Source organism: Euprymna scolopes, chromosome 38 (assembly GCF_053919585.1).
Source record: "Euprymna scolopes isolate OS-2025 chromosome 38, ASM5391958v1, whole genome shotgun sequence".
NCBI classification, from domain to species: domain Eukaryota; kingdom Metazoa; phylum Mollusca; class Cephalopoda; order Sepiida; family Sepiolidae; genus Euprymna; species Euprymna scolopes.
Window position 1 is genome coordinate 728,344 of NC_136519.1, and position 21,268 is coordinate 749,611.

The window sequence follows — 21,268 nt, forward strand, 5'->3', positions numbered from 1 at the left end:
TTTAAAAAATATTGTTCATTTTGATTTAAAAAATATTGTTCCTTTTGATTAAAAAAATATTCATTTTGATTAAAAAAAATAGTTTAATTTTAATATTTGTTCATTGTCTTAACTCATATCAAATGTTTTGCTTGTGTTCTGCTTCAAATATTCATAATCTTACATGCATAATTTTCATTTAATTATATTAAATAAACTTCAAGTTTACTACAAATCAAATCGTGTTCCTTCACTTTTTAAAATGTAATTTATAAGTAATTAAAGAACGCATTCTAATCTTTAAAATCTATAATACAACGAAATATTTAATTGCTTATAATACTTAAACAAACAACTTGTGTTTTTATTATTATTTTTTTATTATTAATATTAGATGAGTTTCAGTATAAATCATCGTGTTCTTTCTTTATTTCTTTATTTTAATCCAATTTTGAAGTTTTGTAACGCTGTCTGTAAAAATTACTGTTCATTATTGACAGTCTAAGAGTTCCACATGCTTGTTGGGACCTCGGCGATGACGTCATTTTTTCAGCTGGCCGGCCATCTTTATAACGAAGGCCACGCTCAAACTCACTGTCTCAATATTTGCAAGCAAAATAAACTGGAACAAATCCATTGATGACATTGGAAAAGCAGCTACAAATAAGCTGAGTTCCCCTTACCATGCTAGAAAATTGTCCATATGTGAGTGTATCTTGTATATGTATAAACTACCATTCGCCCATATGTGGAATATTGTTGCAATATCTGAACTGTTGCATCCATAACTAGTATCTCTCTTTTAGACAAAAATCTACACAATCTGGCACACCCCGGATGCAAAGCCACAGTGAAGCTGATTACAGCTAGATTTTTCTGGCCAAATATGAGGCGTGATATCACTGCCTGGACACGTTCCTGTGTATCCTGCCAAAAGTCAAAGGTGCACAAGCATATCCGTGCATCCCTAGGAACATTCAACACCCCAGACACTCGGTTCAGCCATGTTCACATAGATCTGGTTGGACCATGGCCGGTCAATCAGGGATTTACTTATCTCCTGACCTGCATAGACCGTTTGACACGGTGGCCTGAGGCCATTCCCCTCACAGACATTTCGGCTGAGTCCGTAGCGCGAGCCCTTATATCAGGCTGGATATCGCGTTACGGAGTTCCCACCACTGTAACCACGGATCGTGGTGCACAGTTTGAATCCCACCTATTCCAGGAACTTTCCAGAATTCTAGGGATCCAACGTATTCGCACGACAAGCTATCACCCAGCTTCGAACGGGATTATAGAGCGCTTCCATTGCCAATTAAAAGCTGCACTACGTGCTTATCCTGACCAACAGAGATGGAATGAATACGTACCTGTTGTTCTCTTAGGCTGTCGTGCTGCCATTAAAGAGGACCTGGGATACTCTCCAGCCGAACTAGTTTATGGTGCACCTCTATCGTTGCCAGGTCAAATGCTGAGCCCGATAGAGTCTGCACAAATGGATTCAGCTCTGTACGTTGACAGACTGCGAGCTTATTTCAATAAGCTCCCAAGTATGCATACTAGGGAACAGACCATAAAATCTTCGGTCCCAAAGGACATTTCGTCTTGGACTCACGTTTTCCTTAGGAAGGACTCTGTGAAAGCCCCTCTTACTCCACCTTATACCGGTCCTTATCACGTGCTTTCACGTACTAACAAACTTTTTACCATAGACATCAGTGGTAAAAGAGAAACTGTCTCTATTGACAGAATAAAAAAAGCCTTTCTGGACACTGGTCATTACAACTCTACTTTCAGCCGAGTCGTTGTTTGTTTCGTTCACCACACTGTTTTCTTCTACCTCTTCTTTTACACACGTCCGTTCGTTTTCGTGACTCAAAGTCGTCTCCCTTCCCGCTTTTCTCTCCTCGTTATTTATGGAATCAGGATACGAGATTCTCTGAGATTCCACAAGACTTTTTCCCCCATAAATGCATGTGGGCGCCATCTTGATTCTTAGTTTGTGCTCTGCAGGCACAAACGCGCAGTCTCTTTAATGCTAAGCCACTTTCTCCACACTCCCCCCTGATCTCATGATCACAGAGACGACAGGGGGGTGGTGATTGCCACCGTCGGGTGCTTCTACGAAGGGGGGCAGTGCTGCTCTCGTCTTTGCGTGCGCTCTCATCCACCGCCTGATGGTCGGGGAAGGCTTCATCTCCGTGGAGGGTACTGATATCAGAGTCACTGCTTGATAGGGATGGTGCAAACCAAAGCGATGGCCCACTCGTCTCAGAGTCAGAATCACTCTCATCATCCACTGGAGGTGGTACATGTGTCGCCGGCCATAGGTCCCTAACGTGACGGGGTACGCCATCAACCTGGACACACTGCTGACTCACCACATCGGTCACTGTGCCCCGTTTATACTTGTCAGTACATCGGTTTCCTGGCGGCTTCACCCAGACAGCATCCCGTTTGGCATATCGATTCCATTCTATCTCAGTGGCCACAGTTGTATCGGGATGGATTCCTTTTTCTCGGACACGGTACTGATAGATTGCGTTTGCAGGCGCCGTTCCTGGAGGGACGCCATCCTTTGGCATGAGATTATACCAGTACACAGCTTCTGCGATGGTGCACTGTTTCCTGGCTGCAATTGTTTTGATGCTGTGATGGCTTCTCTCAGCTATATTATTGCCAGAAGGCACATAAGCGCATCTAAGCCGCAGCCACACACCCCGTTCTTGTAAGAACTGCCTCATCTGATGGCTGCAAAAGGCTGGGTCGTTGTCCATCAGCACTTCATCGGGCGCACCTCTTTCACAGAACACGGATGACAGCTGGCGAATAATGTTGCAAGAGTCCTGATGCCCGAGGAATCTCCAGACTGCGAAACGTGTAGGCCCACAATCGATGAGGGTAAGGAAGTGGTTGCCACCGTAGTGTGTGATGTCCATGCCCGCTCTCTGCCACTTACCACTCACTCCTAACTCCCCTTTCTTCCATCGTGCTTGAGCTGGGTCGATGGATTGGCAGGCCTCGCAACTTTCCACCACTCTTCGGATATCTTTTTTTCCTACTCCTGGATCAATCATCTTGACAAAGTACAGTGTCCGCTTGATGCCAGGATGTCCACACTGTCGATGAATGTCTATGATACGCGCTGCATCCACATTACACACAACTGCTGCACATGTGTTTTGCAGATTATCAGCATCTCTCCGAGCACCAGCCAGAAGCCATCGCTGAGGGACTCTTGTCAAAGCATCTGCTCTGTTGAGCGCAGACCTAATCAACACTACGTCCACGGTCAGGTCATACTCTGTGATGGTGTCGACCAAGGTGGCAAGCCATCTTCGAATTAACATCTCACTCGATGCTCGTGTCATCAGCCATGCTCTTCCACTTAATGCATCGGTTATCCACCGATGAGTGCATGCCGAGTCAGTCATGATATGTAGAACCTTGGCATGCCATTGAAGTGCCAAGTTAACGCCCTTCAATGTAGCATCAAGTTCGGCCAGGTTTATGTGCCTCGAATCATTCTCTGGCCGAAGCCAACAGGCATCTTCAATAATGGAATCATTAACTGCAAGGGCAACTCCAAGGGCCAGTGAACTAGCATCCACCCAGACTGTGAACTCATTCCCACTGACGCACCACTTTCCCTGAACGGGGTCATCACTGGTCACTCTGGACACAGTCTCTGTCAACATGCTCCTTAGGCTGACATCGTGTACTACATCGTCCCATCCCGATGACACGGCTGTTGCACGTCTCTTTATGGCTGCCACGGCCACCCTGAGGCAACCGCACACAGGGAAATGGCCTACCATTTTTCCACAAAGCGAAAACACTGTTCGTCGAGTGATGTCTGCTGGGACCTTGGGAACGTGACTTCCTCTTCTCTAGCAAAGTCCCTCCTTGCTATTACGCACATGCAGGCCGAGAACTTTTGCTCCATCGCACAGACGCTCTGGTTCCTTACATGTCAGTCCAAAGCTTTCAAAGTGGGTTCTAACCGATTGTGCTGACATAAGGTTCTCATTGACGAATATATCATCGATGTATGAGGATGTTGCCTGTTGCACTGCCTCATCTTGCTGCCGGATAGCATGCATGATTGCTATCATAATGCCTGGGGCCACATTTAGACCGAACCCTAGCCTGGTTAGACAATACCGGGTTCCTCTAATTTCCACAGTCTGAAATGGCCACAATTTCTTCTCAATGCATATTTGCAGATAGGCCCTGCGTAGGTCCAGAGTTGCCACGTTCGATCCCTGCTGTCGCCACTCCCTTAATTTGAGTGCACACACATCAGCCCTTGCTGTATATGGGTCGACATGCTCATTGAGCTCACGGTAGTCTAGGACGGGACGGACCTTTTGTTTGGTCTCTTGTACGATGGCCATCAAGGGAATCAGCCCTCGCGGGGGGCCAAGCTCATCCTCTGGGTATGGAAGAAGCCAACCATTGTCGATCCACGTTTGCAGTTCTTCTTCATACCGTTCCCTTAGCCACATGGGTGGGGGATATTCTGATTACCGGTTTCACAAGGATATTGGTGGCTGATCGTTTGACCACTTCCAAGACGCCGTCTATGCATTGGTGTTTCTATCATACTCTGCATGAAAGTCAGGCTCGTCGAGAGTTATGGCAGCACAAACATGTTCCTCACATCGGGAGAACTGTACCTTGCTGGTTCTGTCCACGGTAATTCCACCCAGTTGTGTAATCAAGTCCATACCCAAGAGTAGGTCGTACCCGAGAAGCTCTTCCTCCATCACCAGGACTCGCACGGCTACTGCGGGCCCATCGTTGATGCTCACACGGATAATGCTCACCCCACAAGAGGCTAGTGAACCCCCGCCTACAGTTAGTACCGGAATTCTCTCTGCTTTCCAAGTGGCACAGCATATCTTGCTTATGAGAGTGGGTGCACCCAGTGTCCACAAGCGTGAGGTGCTCGCTTCCATTAATGTGTATACTTACAGTGGGTAGCGCCCTGCTCAATGACGATCTGGGGAGAAGACTTGCACTGTAGCTTCTTCCCCTTGCCCGTTTCCCGGACAGGTGCGGGCCAGGTGTCTGCGTTTTTTGCACTTGTAGCACTGCGGCCCGTCAAGTTTCCGAGTTGGTTGATGTGACGAAAGACAATCACGGGCCAAATGGTTGGGTCCTCCACACTTATAGCAGGCTGTAGCTGCGCCCAGGTCCTACAATCCAACCTGTGATGGTTGTACAGCTGCCACTTGGTCTATAGTGTTAGGGCTTTTCTTTAGTATTGCTCGTGCCCGCGCCAATACTTCCGATATGTCCATCTCGTCCACTTGGGATGAGGCATGGAGCAGATCTTCCACACTCTTAGGTAATCCTGCAACAAAGGCGCACACCAAGCCTTTGTCTGACATCCCTCCAAAAAGGACCGATAGCTTTTTTAGCTCAGCCAGATACACATCCACCATTTCCCCGGGATGTAATTTTCAGGCCATGAATTCCTTCCATGCAGTAATTGGATCTAATGCAAATGCTGTAAAAAGGGCGCGCTTGATGCAGGCAAAATCTGTTTTTTCCTCATCAGCCAACTGCTGGTATACTGCATATGCTCTCCCAGTAAGGCGCATTGGGACCACGCATTCTATATGCTTCACCCCACTGAGCTAACATATTAATTCTGCTTTTTCCACCCATTCCTGCACTGAGTGATCAGTGCTACTGCCATCAAACAGGGGAATTAGCTTGGGGTCAAATCCTGACGTCATGCCGGAATAGCTTGTGTTCGTTACAACTCTACTTTCAACCGAGTCGTTGTTTGTTTCGTTCACCACACTCTTTTCTTCTACCTCTTCTTTTACACACATCCGTTCGTTTTCGTGACTCAAAATCGTCTCTCTTCCCACTTTTCTCTCCTCGTTATTTATGGAATCAGGGTACGAGATTCTCCGAGATTCTTCGAGATTCCACGAGACTTTTTTCCACATAAACGCATGCGGGCGCCATCTTGATTCTTAGTTTGTGCTCTGCAGGCACAAACGCGCAGTCTCTTTAACGCTAAGCCACTTTCTCCACAGACACGAAAACGCAAGAGCCACACATTCCCCCTACATACATGCATTATCAACATACACCTGAAGCAAGTACACCCAATGCAGACAACTACGTTACTACGTGTAGTGGTCGTAGAGTGCATTGGCCAAAGAAGTTGTGCAAGACTTTATATACATATAAAAAAAAAAATTTTTTCCTCACACAAAATTTTTTTTGCACAAAGACATTTTCTTCAATTATAAAAAAAATAAAATAAAATCCTTTTTCTTCATCCTCAGCATGAAAACCCAGCTTTTCACTGAAAAGCAAGAACATTTTCTCAAAAAAAAAAACAACTTTTATGAACATTTTTTTTCTCTCTTAACAACTACTACATTTCTTCTTTATCGGCTTTCCGCCTAAGCAGGGGGTGATGTAGCAACCCCCCCCTCAATGAACTATACTCTCTGGCGGATCAATGCTTCCCTGTAAGTTCTTCCGCCATAGACTGGCCAATCGACAGGCAGGGCGCACTGATCCTACTGTCCCCAAAAAAAGTGCAGAGGGGACATCCAACAGTCAGCACAGAGCCGCGAGCGAAGACACACCTTCCTCTCCTCCTCGCCCAGCACCGACAGTCCGACGTGGACCTGACTCAAGAACTTCGAGCTCCACCCACCACCACTATTATCCCGTTGAATAAATACTTGTAAATGTTTAATGTTAAAAGGAGTTTGTCGTTTTTATTGAGGGTTCTAAATAGGCACCGCCAAAAATGGCCGCAAAATCAAGTTGTTGTTGTTTTTTAAAACTAAATTACATTTATTAAAATCCATTATTTCTGAGTAACTTTTTTTTTTCCAGAAAGATAAAACCCTGAATTTTATCATATAGAAAACAGAATAATGTAAAACTTTTTCTACTATTTTTAATTCAATTTTAAATGTTAAATTTTCCCCAAAAGTTAACAATTGACATTTTTTGTCTTGCACAAAAAACGTACTTAAATATTTAAAAAAAAAAGGGTTTTTGAAATAATTAATTTATTTATTTATTGTCTAACTAAGATTTAGGATGATTTTCTAAGAGAATATGCAAAAATATTATAATATAAGTACCTGAATTTCAAATAATTCCACTTATTCATATAGGTAACCAGATATTTCGCGTCGTCGTAGAGTTCAGATCGACTCTGTTTACGTTTTCTTTTGATGAGGAGAAAACTATGGAAGACCAAACAGGCCAAAAAAACTTATTTTTCAGTGACGAAAATTTCAATGTATTATTAAGCTGAGGCTGGCCAGTACCAGATAGGTGACCATTTGTATGAGTTTGGTTTTTAATGTGTATGTGTGTGGGGGCCAGGCTCCCCAAAATGAGGGGGGGGGGGCAATTTAAAGCAGAATAAAAAAAAATTATTTCAGCGCGTTTGGTCCACCGTAGTCGAAAGGCGGCAAACGTTTTCAAACGAGATCGAAAAAAATGATGCTATTTTTAACACAAAGGGCACAATATTTATCGAATTTTTTTTTGTATCGATTATTCAAAGCATGCCCTGTTTAATAATGGTCATGCATTATTCGGCTCGCTAAAAAAAAATTGTTAATTTATTTATCAAAAATTTTAAAATGGCTTTTTTCGTATAAATATTAAAAAAAATTTTTTTTTGTTTTGCTTAACTTAAATTAATTATTTTACTTAACATATTCACCGAATTTCACACTTCAAAACTCAAAAGCGGGATAATTAAACACAATCGAAGTTCTGATATTCAGACGTAAAAATAAGGTATGCAAACAATTTTTTTTTTTTTTTTTTTTAATCTATAATTCTGTCCCTTACAACAACACAATATGTTTTGTTCAGTTTCAGATGATTATTTTAAGCATATTTGTTCCCACTTCAAAACAAGGGGGGGGGTTGTAAGCAAAAAAATATATATATATAAATATCGTTTATGAAAAATAAGTACACTGTTATAAAGTTCATTCTTCTCCTAATAATCGCTGCAAATTTCGTATTGATCGGATAATTACCTGATTTTTGGTAGATTTTTAAAAAGACGGTCCGTCAAAAAGTACTGACCTGCCCCCCCCCCCCAGTTTTGGCGGTGCCTAGTTCTAAAAGATAAATAATTAGCTCAGGTACAACTACCCTACTAAAAGGACACCTCAAAATATACGGTTAAATTCAAGATTAATCCCTGTTATTTACAAATGATTATAAAAGACTTTCTGCGGGACAGTGACTGCCCGGTGAAGACTCAGAAAAATCCCCCCTTTTAAAATGTATTTTTACTACAAGTTTTTTTTTTTTTTTTTTTAACCACTGTTTCGAAGAAATGTGGACAGTAAAACATACCCAAAAATGTATTTATGAAGCGAGAGCTTTCAACTTTTATATTTTTTTTTTTTATCTTAGCGAACGAACAAAAATTATTGTAACAGTAGTTTACATTAAAAATAGTATTTATTTGAATTGTTTAATAAAAATATAGTTAACTTAACTTCACCATTTTTTTTATTTTGTAAAAACAAAAAACAAAAACAAAACAAAAAAAAAGCAACCCTTTTATTTTACTAAAACATATTAATATTTGAAAAGAAAACAAAAACTGTTATAAAAACTGAGGGGATTTTTCCACCGGGCAACCGACAAGTCCACAGAATCCTTTTACAGCGTTTAACAACGATCACTAAACTTAAAGATAACTAATATATCGCTAGTTTGAATGACCGGTTTTATCTAGGGGAGATAACTAAAAACTCAAATTTCTCTGTCTTCGAAAACTGTTTTCATTTACCAGTAAAAGACAATTTTACGAAAGTTCTTGCCCTTCTCTTTTCTTCTCTTTAATTTTCTGCGAACCTGCTCTTCCAGTCGCCATCTTGTATTTTTATAAATTAACCTCGATCAACGAAAATGAATCTGAAAGCTCCGTTTTTTCCCCCCTTGATAGCAGATTAGAAATAAAAGTAAGTGTTAATTTAATTTCTTTTATGATTTTTTAAAATGTTTCTCCTGACACGTCTTTTATTCACTTCGTTCGTTAAAACAGAAAAGTTATTCGGAAATTTAAATAAAAAATTTCTTGAATGTTTATATATTTTTGTGATAATTGCCTCGAAGGAAAGTAGCAAAATGATTCCTGGCGAGGAAAATGCAACATTGCAACGTAATGGGATCTTTCCGAACTAGAGAGAAAGAAAGCAAAGGAGAGAGAGAGAGAGAGAGAGAGAGAGAGAGAGAGAGAGAGTGTGTGTGTGTGTGTGTGCGCGGGCGTGTGTGTGAGAAAGAGACTGTTTTTAGCGTTTACAATAAAATTCAGCCGTACTTCGTTTTTAATGCTGACAAAGTAAGGGAGATAACTTTTCACGATTTTCCGTTTGTACTTTTGTAACAATTATTTGAAACGGGTTTGTGTTACTATACACGTAGTAGGTACGTGAAAGAAAAATTCAAAGTTAACATATCTTAAAATGGAACAGCTCAGCAGAAAGAGTATGCAGAGACCATTCTAATGATACTTGAACCACCTCTGTAGGACAAATAATAAGAAAGTTACAACAATTCTAAAGCTGAAATTTGAGGCGAATTTTTGACAATAGAATCAATGGATTTCCTTAACAAAGTTGTGACCGATATCAAGATTTTTCACAGTTATTTTGTCATAACTTTCTTATTTCTTGTCCGATTTCAAAAAGACAAATATCACTGGAGAGCTTATTGAATGGAGAACAAGAAAAATATATTTTGAAAGTTTATTAATGAATTATTTACAAGATTAAGAGGTGAAGGGGGATGCTGGGGCGGAAGATGTAGTCAATTACTTAAGGCAATATTATCCCCGCATATGAAGTCTGGCAGATCATTAGCAGCAGACTTCAAGTCTGCTGCTAATGCTGATTTTTTATGTCAAAATAAACTGCAGAAACACCAATAAATATAATTTTTTTTTTTTTTTTTACATTTCTCATGAACTTTTAGCATATAAATTATTAAAATTTCTTTTAGCATATAAATTAAAATTTCGGGTTTGTATTACTACTGTACACATAGATTCGAAAAAGTTGTCAAAAAAACAAATATATAACAAATAAATGTTATCAAAGGCAAGATAAGTTACTTTTCTACCGAACTGGATATATTTTTCGTGTTTTTATTCAGCTCGAATACAGTGTTTATCGATGTATTGGAAAATTCAAAATGGCGCCCGACACTCTCTTTAACACGGTAAGTTCAAGAAAAGATGTTATAAATAATAAACTAGACAACATACTGTTAGAAATTCGCTCATTATATGTTACCGTGACATAAGTTGGCATATATTCGGTGTTTTTTTAATAGTATTTTGTCTAGTTTATTATTTATAACACCTTTTCCCAAACTTACCGTGTTTAAGAGAGAGTGGCCGCCATTTTGAATTTTCCAATACAACGGTAAGCACTGCATGTTTTTCGAGCTGAATAAACATGTTACATTGAATAAAAACAAAAAATGTATCCAGTTTGGTAGAAAAGTAACTTATCTTGCCTTTGATAATATTTATTTGTTATATATTTGTTTTTGACAACTTTTTCGAATGTGTACAGCAATACAAACCCAAAATTTCTTTTAAATTATTAAAACTTTTAGAATTTAAAGTTTGCAAAATGCGCATAATAAAAAAATATATTCATGAAAGTTTTATTTTTAAATTTTAAAAATAACTCTTGTATTTTTTTTAATTGTAAATTTGTTTATTAGTTTATTATAGAAAAAAAAGCAAAGTAACAAAATGGAAGAAAAAAAAAAGCAGCTCGATAAAATGATAAAATATTTTGCCGGGGAGAAATGTTTTGGTTTAAAGAAAGTAAAATAATTTAAATCCTAAAAGTTCATTATGCTGAAATAAATTTTAATAATTTAAAAGAATTTTTTTAGCCAGTCGTAGTTTGGCGTCATTGCCGTTGTTGGAAAATATTTGTAAACAAAGTGCGTAGGTTAACGATATGGCGTTAGTGAAATTTTGAAAATTTTCGTAACGGCTTCACATTTTAGGTAAACTCAAAACCAATGAAGGTAAAGTCATATAGGCTTCATATTTCGCACAAATAATGTTTAATATCTATATTAACGAATATATATAGTTTCAAAACTATTACAACTTACCTTCAGGTCTAATAATGATGATTTAAATGACACAAAACTTCACTTCAAAAATTTTTACACTTCTACTGAACGTATGAAAATAATTCAAATACCAGCATGTAGCGAAACATGTGTGCTACCTCATCAGTATCCCTGCGGTGTAGTTAACCCCCCGGATATAGGTGGTAGGGGCCAATTTATGACACATACCTCAGTGCACAGAATTACGGCTTACTCAAGTTATCAATGCCACTTAACCCTCGCAAAAGCCTTGGCATTTTCACATACCTACACGTAGATTCGAAAAAGTGGTCAAAAACAAATATATAACAAATAAATGTTATCAAAGGCAAGATAAGTTACTTTTCTACATACCTGCAAAACTTTTTAGTGGTTTTACTCATTTTAAAACGTGAAATCTTTTTAAAATCATGCAGTGTTTATCGATATATTTGACAAAGAAAAATGGCTTCATGCTTGCTATTGAGTTTGGGAAAATTAGTTCAAACTAAATAATTATACAAAATACTGTTAAAAACTCACTCAATATATGTTACCGTGACATAGGCGGACATATATTCGATGGGTTTCTAACAGTATTTTGTATAATTATATGGTTTGAACTCATGTTCCCAAACTTACCGTATTCAACAGGGAGCACACTGCTATTTTTCTTGTGAATGATGTCACAAATCTTGGGTAGTTTTAGAGCTGTTTTTTTTTATTCAGATAAGTGAAGTATAATAATAAAAAATGTTTGGAAAGATATCTTGGTTTAATAAAATCAAAACTTGTAAAAGGTTGTAGCAATATTGGATCTATTATTACATCATTTGCATAAAGGACTAATTTTAAGAAAGGGTAGATGTAACAATTGTAAAACAAACTTTTTATAATGTCAAGCAACCATAAATTAAATTTAGGAGATCACGGTAAGTAGATGTGAGGGTTAGTAATACACTAAACAGTTTCATTCAGCGGTAAATCTCATCATTTGTGTGAGAAAAATTATACACATCTGGGAAGAGATGACATAAAAATTCTTTTCTTGCAAATAAGAATTTCATCCCACTTATTGAAGACAAATATTACATATAGCCTTAATAATGCAGCCATATTTTGGTACTTAACTTTCAACAACATAACATTGGAATTTATTTAGAGATTTCCAAGCAGTGTTTAGTTTGTATTATCGAAGACATTTACAAGATATTATGCCCAATAATCCATGATAAAAACTTCCCCTCATTTTCATGATTGTTGTTGGAATCTTTAAAAACAAAAGTATTGCTTTCATTTAATCGAAATTCATAGTGAAATCTGAATAACATTCTGACTTCAAATAATTAGGTATAGAAATATCTCCAAACTATAAATTTCTAAGAATAAGTCAGGATTAATACTTTAATCATACAAAATATGAACAATAAAGAATTTTTAGATGCTTACTACACAAAGAAAGATTAACAAAAACCACTTCCTCTCATAATATGTATAAATTGTAAACGTTCAATTATTTTATACAGCTTTCGTTTAGTTTTATACTTATTTTATTTAGTTGTATGGTATGGTATAACTATTTAGTTTATTCCCTGATAGATTCATTTTGAAATTGTAATTTATATAGTGCTTGCATGTTTTGTAGTTTTCCAAGTTTTTACTTGTATTTAAAGTGAGGAAAATGAAACCTTCAATATAGTTGTAAAAGTTTCTGGTTGCTGAGTTGTGAAAGAAAACATTTCTTTAATTTCTACTTTAACATTATTTTTATACTAGAATTTAAAGATATTCGGAATATATTTAAGAATAGGAAAGTCATAAAAATTGTAAATTTCTTGTAAATCCATAGATCTACAATAACATCTCTGCTGTATTTGTAGATAGTAGATATTTATTCTTCTATGATAGTTGCTTTACCAGGGCTCCAGACTTTAGTCTACTTCATTATTATTTACTTAGTCATAGAATTAGAGTTAAATGTGCATGTTTCCTGAGGATAATAATGTAAAACTTTTTATGTTAAAATGACATTCCATTACAGAATTGAATAATAGTAAACACAATTTGTTAACATGCATGTGACAATATATTATTAAAACATAAATAAGGATTCATTTATATAAGTAATTCATTTATATAAGTAAATTTATATAAGGATTCATTTATATAAGTAAATAATAAAAAACTGTTTAGCAAGTATTAATATCCTCTTTTCTTTTCATTTATATAAGTAAATTTATATAAGGATTCATTTATATAAGTAAACAATAAAAAAACTGTTCAGCAAGTATTAATATCCTCTTTTCTTTTCATTTATATAAGTACATTTATATAAGGATTCATTTATATAAGTAAATAATAAAAAATATTCAGCAAGTATTAATATCCTCTTTTCATTTATATAAGTAAATTTATATAAGGATTCATTTATATAAGTAAATAATCAAAAACTGTTCAACAAGTATTAATATCCTCTTTTCTTTTCATTTATATAAGTAAATTTATATAAGGATTCATTTATATAAGTAAATAATAAAAAACTGTTCAGCAAGTATTAATATCCTCTTTTCTTTTCATTTATATAAGTAAATTTATATAAGGATTCATTTATATAATTAAATAATAAAAAATATTCAGCAAGTATTAATATCCTCTTTTCATTTATATAATAAATTTATATAAGGATTCATTTATATAAGTAAATTATTAAAAACTATTCAACAGGTATTAATATCCTCTTTTCTTTTCATTTATATAAGTAAATTTATATAAGGATTCATTTATATAAGTAAATTATTAAAAACTATTCAACAGGTATTAATATCCTCTTTTCTTTTCATTTATATAAGTAAATTTATATAAGGATTCATTTATATAAGTAAATAATTAAAAACTGTTCAGCAAGTATTAATATCCCCTTTTCTTTTTTTACAGATGCCATTCACCTACGAAAACAATCATAAAATTTGTAAATTTGTGAAAGCACAAATTCACATCCTTGGATCAATATTTTTATATGATTTTAGTATTTCCTATGAAATATATTTCTATTCAATTTATTAAAAATTTGTCAATATTCACAGAAGAAAAACTGACTCATTCCAATGAGCTTCATCAGGTGCTTGAAGTATTCAACATAGTTAACACTCACACACATAGTTCATTTTATATAGATTTTGTCATAAAAAGATGCAAATCAGAAACATTATCATGCAGAAATGTGAATGTTAAAAAACGTGTGTGCCTATATATGATAGCAAATATTTTCTTACCGGAGATTTTGTTTTGGATGAGCAGATTTTATATTCAACAAGTGAATCTCAATAAATATCTAACAAAAGATGAAACAACCCTGAAATATGATTCTCACACTTTAAATTGTGCATTATATGAGCATTTTTTTTAAATTTAGAGTCAGAGATCAGTTTTGAACATATATATTTAATGCAAAATGTAAAAGACTCCTATATTTCAAAGTTACAAGTCATTGATAATCATCGATTTCCTAAGCAGATATCATTTTTAAGGACATATAATTTAATGCTTTTAAGGGTGATACATTTTCTGTTTTTTTTACCTTTTGGGGAATTTAACAAATCTGAGTTAGTCTTAGAGCTGTTTTTTTAATCAAATAAAAGAAGTTTAATTATAAGAAGAATAAAACTTAGAATTAAAATTTAATTATCTCTGAATATTCACATGAGACAAAAAAGTAACTTATTTCAATGAGCTTCCTCAGAAAGTATTCGACATTGCTAACACAGAATAGTTTTAGAAAATACTCAACACACGTGCTTCATTTTACATAGATTTTGTTTTAAAAAGATGTAAACTAGAAACATAATCAAGCAGAAATGTGAGTCTTAAAAAATACACATGTGCCTTTGTTCTAACAAATATTTTCTTACACAAAAAATCTTGTTTTGGATGAGTAAAGACTCAGATTTTAAATCTGATTATCTCTGAAGAATGTTAATGCAAAACACATTGAAATAGGAATCGTACTTGATGACAAAAAGCAAACACAAAGGAGAGAGATAGTTCAGCTGTAAAGTATGTGACCGTTCATCTTTTAAGAAAAGTAATGTTACACATGAAGCAACATAGAGGTGAGGAAGCATTCACCTGTGACATTTGTGGATCTCTTTTCTGTGTACACTTGGTTAAAATCACACATGCGAGTACACACATAGTATTTGCAGCCCAAATAAGATCTTCTTTGTATGTCTTACCAACAGTAGCTTCTAATAGCAATGGTGCATTTTCTTTAAGTGATGTTGTTTATAGTAACATCACTAAACTGGATACTCCACTAAACTAGATGCATTCTTGTCCTGGAATTTAGTAAGACCAAAAAAATATATACTATAACGTATTAAACTGGTCAATTGGGGAGGGAAGAATTAATATTCTTTACTTGTTTACTAACTCAACATTTGAAACATAAAAGAGATTTACAGTAATATTCAAATATTTATGTATCTCATACAGACATCAAGTGGTAGAGCTGAGGAGGGCCCCTTCATTCTTGAGAAGTTCAAGTTCTTTAAAATTACATATGTGTCATTTGTAGATCTCTGTTTTCTGTCTACAATCGGCTAAAATCACACGAAACAACATAGAGGTGAGGAAGCATTCACATGACATTTGTTAACACAAAACATATTGAGTTGTATTGAAATAGGAATCATACTTCATAGCAAAATGCAAACATATAAAGGAGAGAGACAGTTTAGCTGCAAAGTATGTGACCATTCATTTTCTCAGAAAAGCACCTTAACGTTACACATGAAACAACATAAAGGTAAGGAAGTATTCACATGTGACATTTGTGGATCTCTGTTTTCTGTTTACAGTAGGTTAAAGTCACACATGCGAGTACACACTGGTGAGAAGCCATTCTCCTGTGAAATATGCGGCTCTTCATTTTCACAGAGAAGTTCTTTAAAATTACACACACGAACACACACAGGAGAAAAACCATTTTCATGTGAAATCTGTGGTTGTGCTTTTTCTGTTAAAAGTAGTCTAAAAACGCACATAAGAACACACACCGGAGAGAAACCATTTTCATGTGAAGTTTGCAAAAACGTGTTTTCTCTAAACAGCAATTTAAAAAAACACATGCAACTACACACAAATGAGCGACCATTTCCATGCAACTTTTGCAAATCTGTGTTTCCTATAAAATCACGTTTAGAAAACCACATGAAAAAACATACAAACGAGAAACCGTTTTTGTGCAAAATCTGTGGATCTTCATTTTCTCACAAGAACACATTAACATTACACAATCGAACGCACACAGGTGAAAAACCATTTCATTGTGATTTGTGTGAATCGTCTTTTTCTGTAATCAGCAGTTTGAAAACACATAAGAGAACACACACAGGCGAGAAACCATTTTTATGTCAAGTTTGCGGATGCTTATTTGCACAGAAAGGCACGTTAATATCACACATGCGAACACACACTGGAGAGAAACCGTTTGCTTGTGATTTGTGTGAATCTGCATTTTCTGTGAATGGAAGCTTAAAATCGCACATGCGCGTCCACACGCGTGAGAAACCATTTATCTGTAAAGTATGTGGTTTAGCTTTCTCTCTTAATTGTAATTTAAAAACGCACAGAAGAATACATAAAGATATTGGAATGAAGTTTGGTCTAGAAAAATAAGCCAAGTGCTCCATAATAGCTCAAAAGAAGGTCAAAGGTGAGAACATATAGTTTAATGAAGATACTGAAATCAAAGACCATGAAGAGTGTAACATTGCAATTACAAACCAACAAAAAAAATAAATAAAAATTTGGGTCAGCATTTTTTTCTTTTCAACAAAAGGTTTTATTATTGTTATATTCAGCACCACTTCAAAAAGTCTCTCACTGCCATATGTTCATCTCACTTGAGAAAAGTGTTTCTTCTTTCTCTGACCGCATGCCAGTCACGGCCGACCCATTCTCATTCTCAACTTTATACATCAGTTTACTTTGATGTTGACTTTTTCTCCCAAGCATGTGGTACATTTTTTTCTTTTTGTGCACACTTTCTAATTAGCATATGCGTGTTTTTTGGCTACTGCAGCTGCTAATATCTCTGCAAGTCAACCATTCTTTGCTGCTGCTGATACTTTTCTATGCGCTCATATGCACTATGTTACAAGGGCAGGGACATACAAATACCTTGGCATAGAAGAGAATGATTCAATTCAACATGTCAAGATGAGAGAAAAAAGTTGGCATTGAATGGATATATATATTAAGTATAAGGAAAAATTGTAAAAAAAATGGCTAGAATTTCCCAGAATGACAAATGTAGGCTTTGTCATGAGTGTAAAAATTATAAAACAGCTCACAAACAAAAACAAGGTAACTCATTAACCAATTAGCCATGCCAGTTTGGCATTGTTGTCTGGCCACAAAAAGACTTGAACAAATTAGACAATAAAACGAGGAAAATATTGCCACCGTACACAATAACATACAGAAACTAAAGTTTGCCTAGGCTATATTTGCCCAGAGAAACAGGGGGTATGGAGATCCATGGGATTGACCATCAATATCATGCCATTATTGTGAGTACCGGCAATATCTGATGAGCTCCTAAAATCCAAATCTCAAGATGTTACGTCTATAGTACAAAAGAAGTGTTAGCCTCCATCACAAAACTGGTCCAGCATTTTGAACAATACTGTCTTACAAATTAAATAGAATCAGAAAACAATAACACTCAAGATGAGAACAGTAGTCCAAATAATTTAAATAATACGAAGTACAAGAAAAGGGATGGTTAGAATTTTAAAAGATCTCTCAGAATGCATGCGATATCAGGTAGGTTGCCTAATCCACAGCTAATGATAAGAACATTAAAACAATAAGACAGAATTTTTGTCAAGTGTGTGGGTGTTTAATTGTACTGAATGGCACATTAATATCACATAATCCCTACTGCTACATATCTTGAAAATGCAGCTGTTAAACCAGATATAGTGATTTGCGACAGAGCAAACAAATAAGCGACCGTAATAGAGGTCAGTGTACCCAATGATACAGGGCTTAACAGAGTTGAGAGGGAAAAGATTACAAAGTATCAAGGACTTATGTATGATATGAAACGAAATTGAAAATTAAAAGACGTTTCAATTATACCAGTCATCATAGGTGCAACTGGGCTTATGAAAAAGAACTTTAAAAAGTACATAGCAAGCATACCCGGTGAACCAAGTGCAAGTGAAATACAAACGATTGCACTGAAAGGGACGGCTAGAATTCTGAAAAGATATCTTGGTTGGACTCACTAAAATAGGGGTAAATGTCAGACATCTGGTTGGATGTCCCATCCCCTAGAATAAAAAGTTTAAGAAAAATGAAAAAAAAAAGAAAATGAGAAACTCTTTTTATGGTTTGTGTGAATCACAGTTTAAAATTGCACACGTATGTACACGTGTGAAAAACCCTCTGTAAAGTGTGTGGATCTGCTTTCTCTCTTAATTGTAATGAAAAAAATGCATATAAGAACACAAAGATATTGCATGTTAATGACGAAGGAAACATTGGCATCGAATATATATATATGATGTAAAAATGACTGGAGTTTCCCAGAATGACAAATGGTTTTTTTTTTCAGAAGTGTGTTGAAAGCGTAAACCACTTAATATAAAGATCCTACTTGTCGATGGCCATTATACTAAGCAACACAATAAGCTCTGCAAATGCCTACACTGGAAAGCTTGCAAAGAGTTAGGACTTGCTTTAAGTGATAATATCTGTAAAAATTTGTGGATTTGCCTTCTCAATTGAAATTTAAAAACGCATATGAGAATACATGAGTGGTCTAAGCGATGACAGCAAGTGTATGTTCTGTCACACAGAAGTAAAGAGTGTACGTTTCTGCTGGGGGACGGCTGCTATACAAGGAAACAATGGAGTGTGTAAATAGATCTAGTGAACGATCTATAAAAAGTTGAATATCGTATACAGCAGCAAGTCCTGAGAAAATATACGAGAAAGAACAGTTGGAAATGTCGTACACTATCCACTATGACTATGCCCTTCAGCTAGAAAATGGAGCCATAAAATCTGACAGTGATATACGACAAAAAGGAGAAAGAAGCAACCCTAGTAGAAGTTAGTGTCTCCAATGATGCTGAAATGCTGTGATGGAAAAAGCTAGTATTAGCACATAGCTAGTAGGTATGCAGTTTGCATAGCTGTGTTAGATACAAAAGGAATCTTTTAACAATAACATGATGGTTATTATTTCAATGAGCAAAAAAATGTTTACAATAAACATAAGTGACAAAAATAGTTTAAATCAATAATAAAAGATGATTTTTTTAAAAACGTAAGAGATTACAAAGAAGGGATGGAAATGTTTGCTTATATATGACCAGTCAGAGGAGAGTTTCCGGATTGGACAGTTGAGGCCAGTTACCAAAGAGATCTGCACTAAAATAGAGTCACTTTATGTGCTGGAAGATAATATAGACACCACAGCCGAGAAGTAAAATCTGGGGAACTCAGGGATCTGATTAACATGAAAATAAAGCTATGAAAATACAAAAAGGTGTCTTGGTGTTACTGTTTTGCATGGAAGTATTAATTTTACAGCTGTTCAAGTCAAATATGAAATCATGGAACTGTAACAGGTATGTTCCCTTTGTACATCGTTCAGATATGTTAATGCATATGTTTATTGAGCTGTTATTGATGTGTAATACACCCATGCCCACACTAGCACACATGCAAAAGACGACACAGTGCATAAGGTTATACCTACATTGTTAAAGACGAGTATATACACCACAAAGACAGCACGCAAAATAAAGACTAAATATACATTCTGTGTAACAAGTTTTGAAATATTCGTTTATAACATAGTCATATTTTGTATATATGTATAAAGAGACCAATGGCATCTAGTATATACCCTCTATATTACACTATTACAGAAAACAAGCCAAAATAAAAGCCTTAGCTGGCCAAATACAAAACAAGAGATATGAATCCTCAAAATAAGCAAGCTCTTTGTTAATTAACGCATGATTATATACAGGAACCTGATTAAAATCTAGTTAAAAGTGATGTCTGTACCAACATGAGAAAAAAAATCTCCGCAAACATAAAAAAAGTGTATAAACGACATTCAACAAGATAATAAGAAGAAATTTAAGATTTATCCAAGTTTGCAACAAAGTAGTTCATCTTAGTGTAGCATCTCTTTTGATGCTGCGCTTCATCTTTTCTGATGCTGCACTTCATCTCTTCTGATGCTGCGCTTCATCTTTTCTGATGCTGCGCTTCATCTCTTCTGATGCTGCGCTTCATCTCTTCTGATGCTGTGCTTCATCTTTTCTGATGCTGCGCTTCATCTTTTCTGATGCTGCGCTTCATCTTTTCTGATGCTGCGCTTCATCTTTTCTGATGCTGCGCTTCATCTTTTCTGATGCTGCGCTTCATCTCTTCTGATGCTGCGCTTCATCTTTTCTGATGCTGCGCTTCATCTTTTCTGATGCTGTGCTTCATCTCTTCTGATGCTGCGCTTCATCTTTTCTGATGCTGCACTTCATCTTTTCTGATGCTGCGCTTCATCTCTTCTGATGCTGCACTTCATCTCTTCTGATGCTGCGCTTCATCTCTTCTGATGCTGCGCTTCATCTTTTCTGATGCTGCGCTTCATCTCTTCTGATGCTGCGCTTCATCTTTTCTGATGCTGCACTTCATCTTTTCTGATGCTGCGCTTCATCTTTTCTGATGCTGCGCTTCATCTTTTCTGATGCTGCGCTTCATCTTTTCTGATGCTGTGCTTCATCTCTTCTGATGCTGCGCTTCATCTCTTCTGATGCTGCACTTCATCTCTTCTGATGCTGCGCTTCATCTTTTCTGATGCTGCACTTCATCTTTTCTGATGCTGCGCTTCATCTTTTCTGATGCTGCGCTTCATCTCTTCTGATGCTGCGCTTCATCTCTTCTGATGCTGCACTTCATCTCTTCTGATGCTGCGCTTCATCTCTTCTGATGCTGCACTTCATCTCTTCTGATGCTGCGCTTCATCTCTTCTGATGCTGCGCTTCATCTCTTCTGATGCTGCACTTCATCTTTTCTGATGCTGCGCTTCATCTTTTCTGATTCTGCGCTTCATCTTTTC

General features: G+C 36.2%; 1 long non-coding RNA gene across 1 annotated transcript; it reads left to right on the forward strand.

The window, feature by feature from the left end:
• Window positions 1-8,889: 8,889 nt before the first annotated feature.
• On the forward strand, window positions 8,890-19,686 carry LOC145263045 (uncharacterized). Its single transcript, XR_013864461.1, has 2 exons — window positions 8,890-8,969; window positions 14,059-19,686. It is a non-coding gene; the product is annotated as an uncharacterized LOC145263045 (long non-coding RNA).
• The last annotated feature ends 1,582 nt before the right edge of the window (window positions 19,687-21,268 follow it).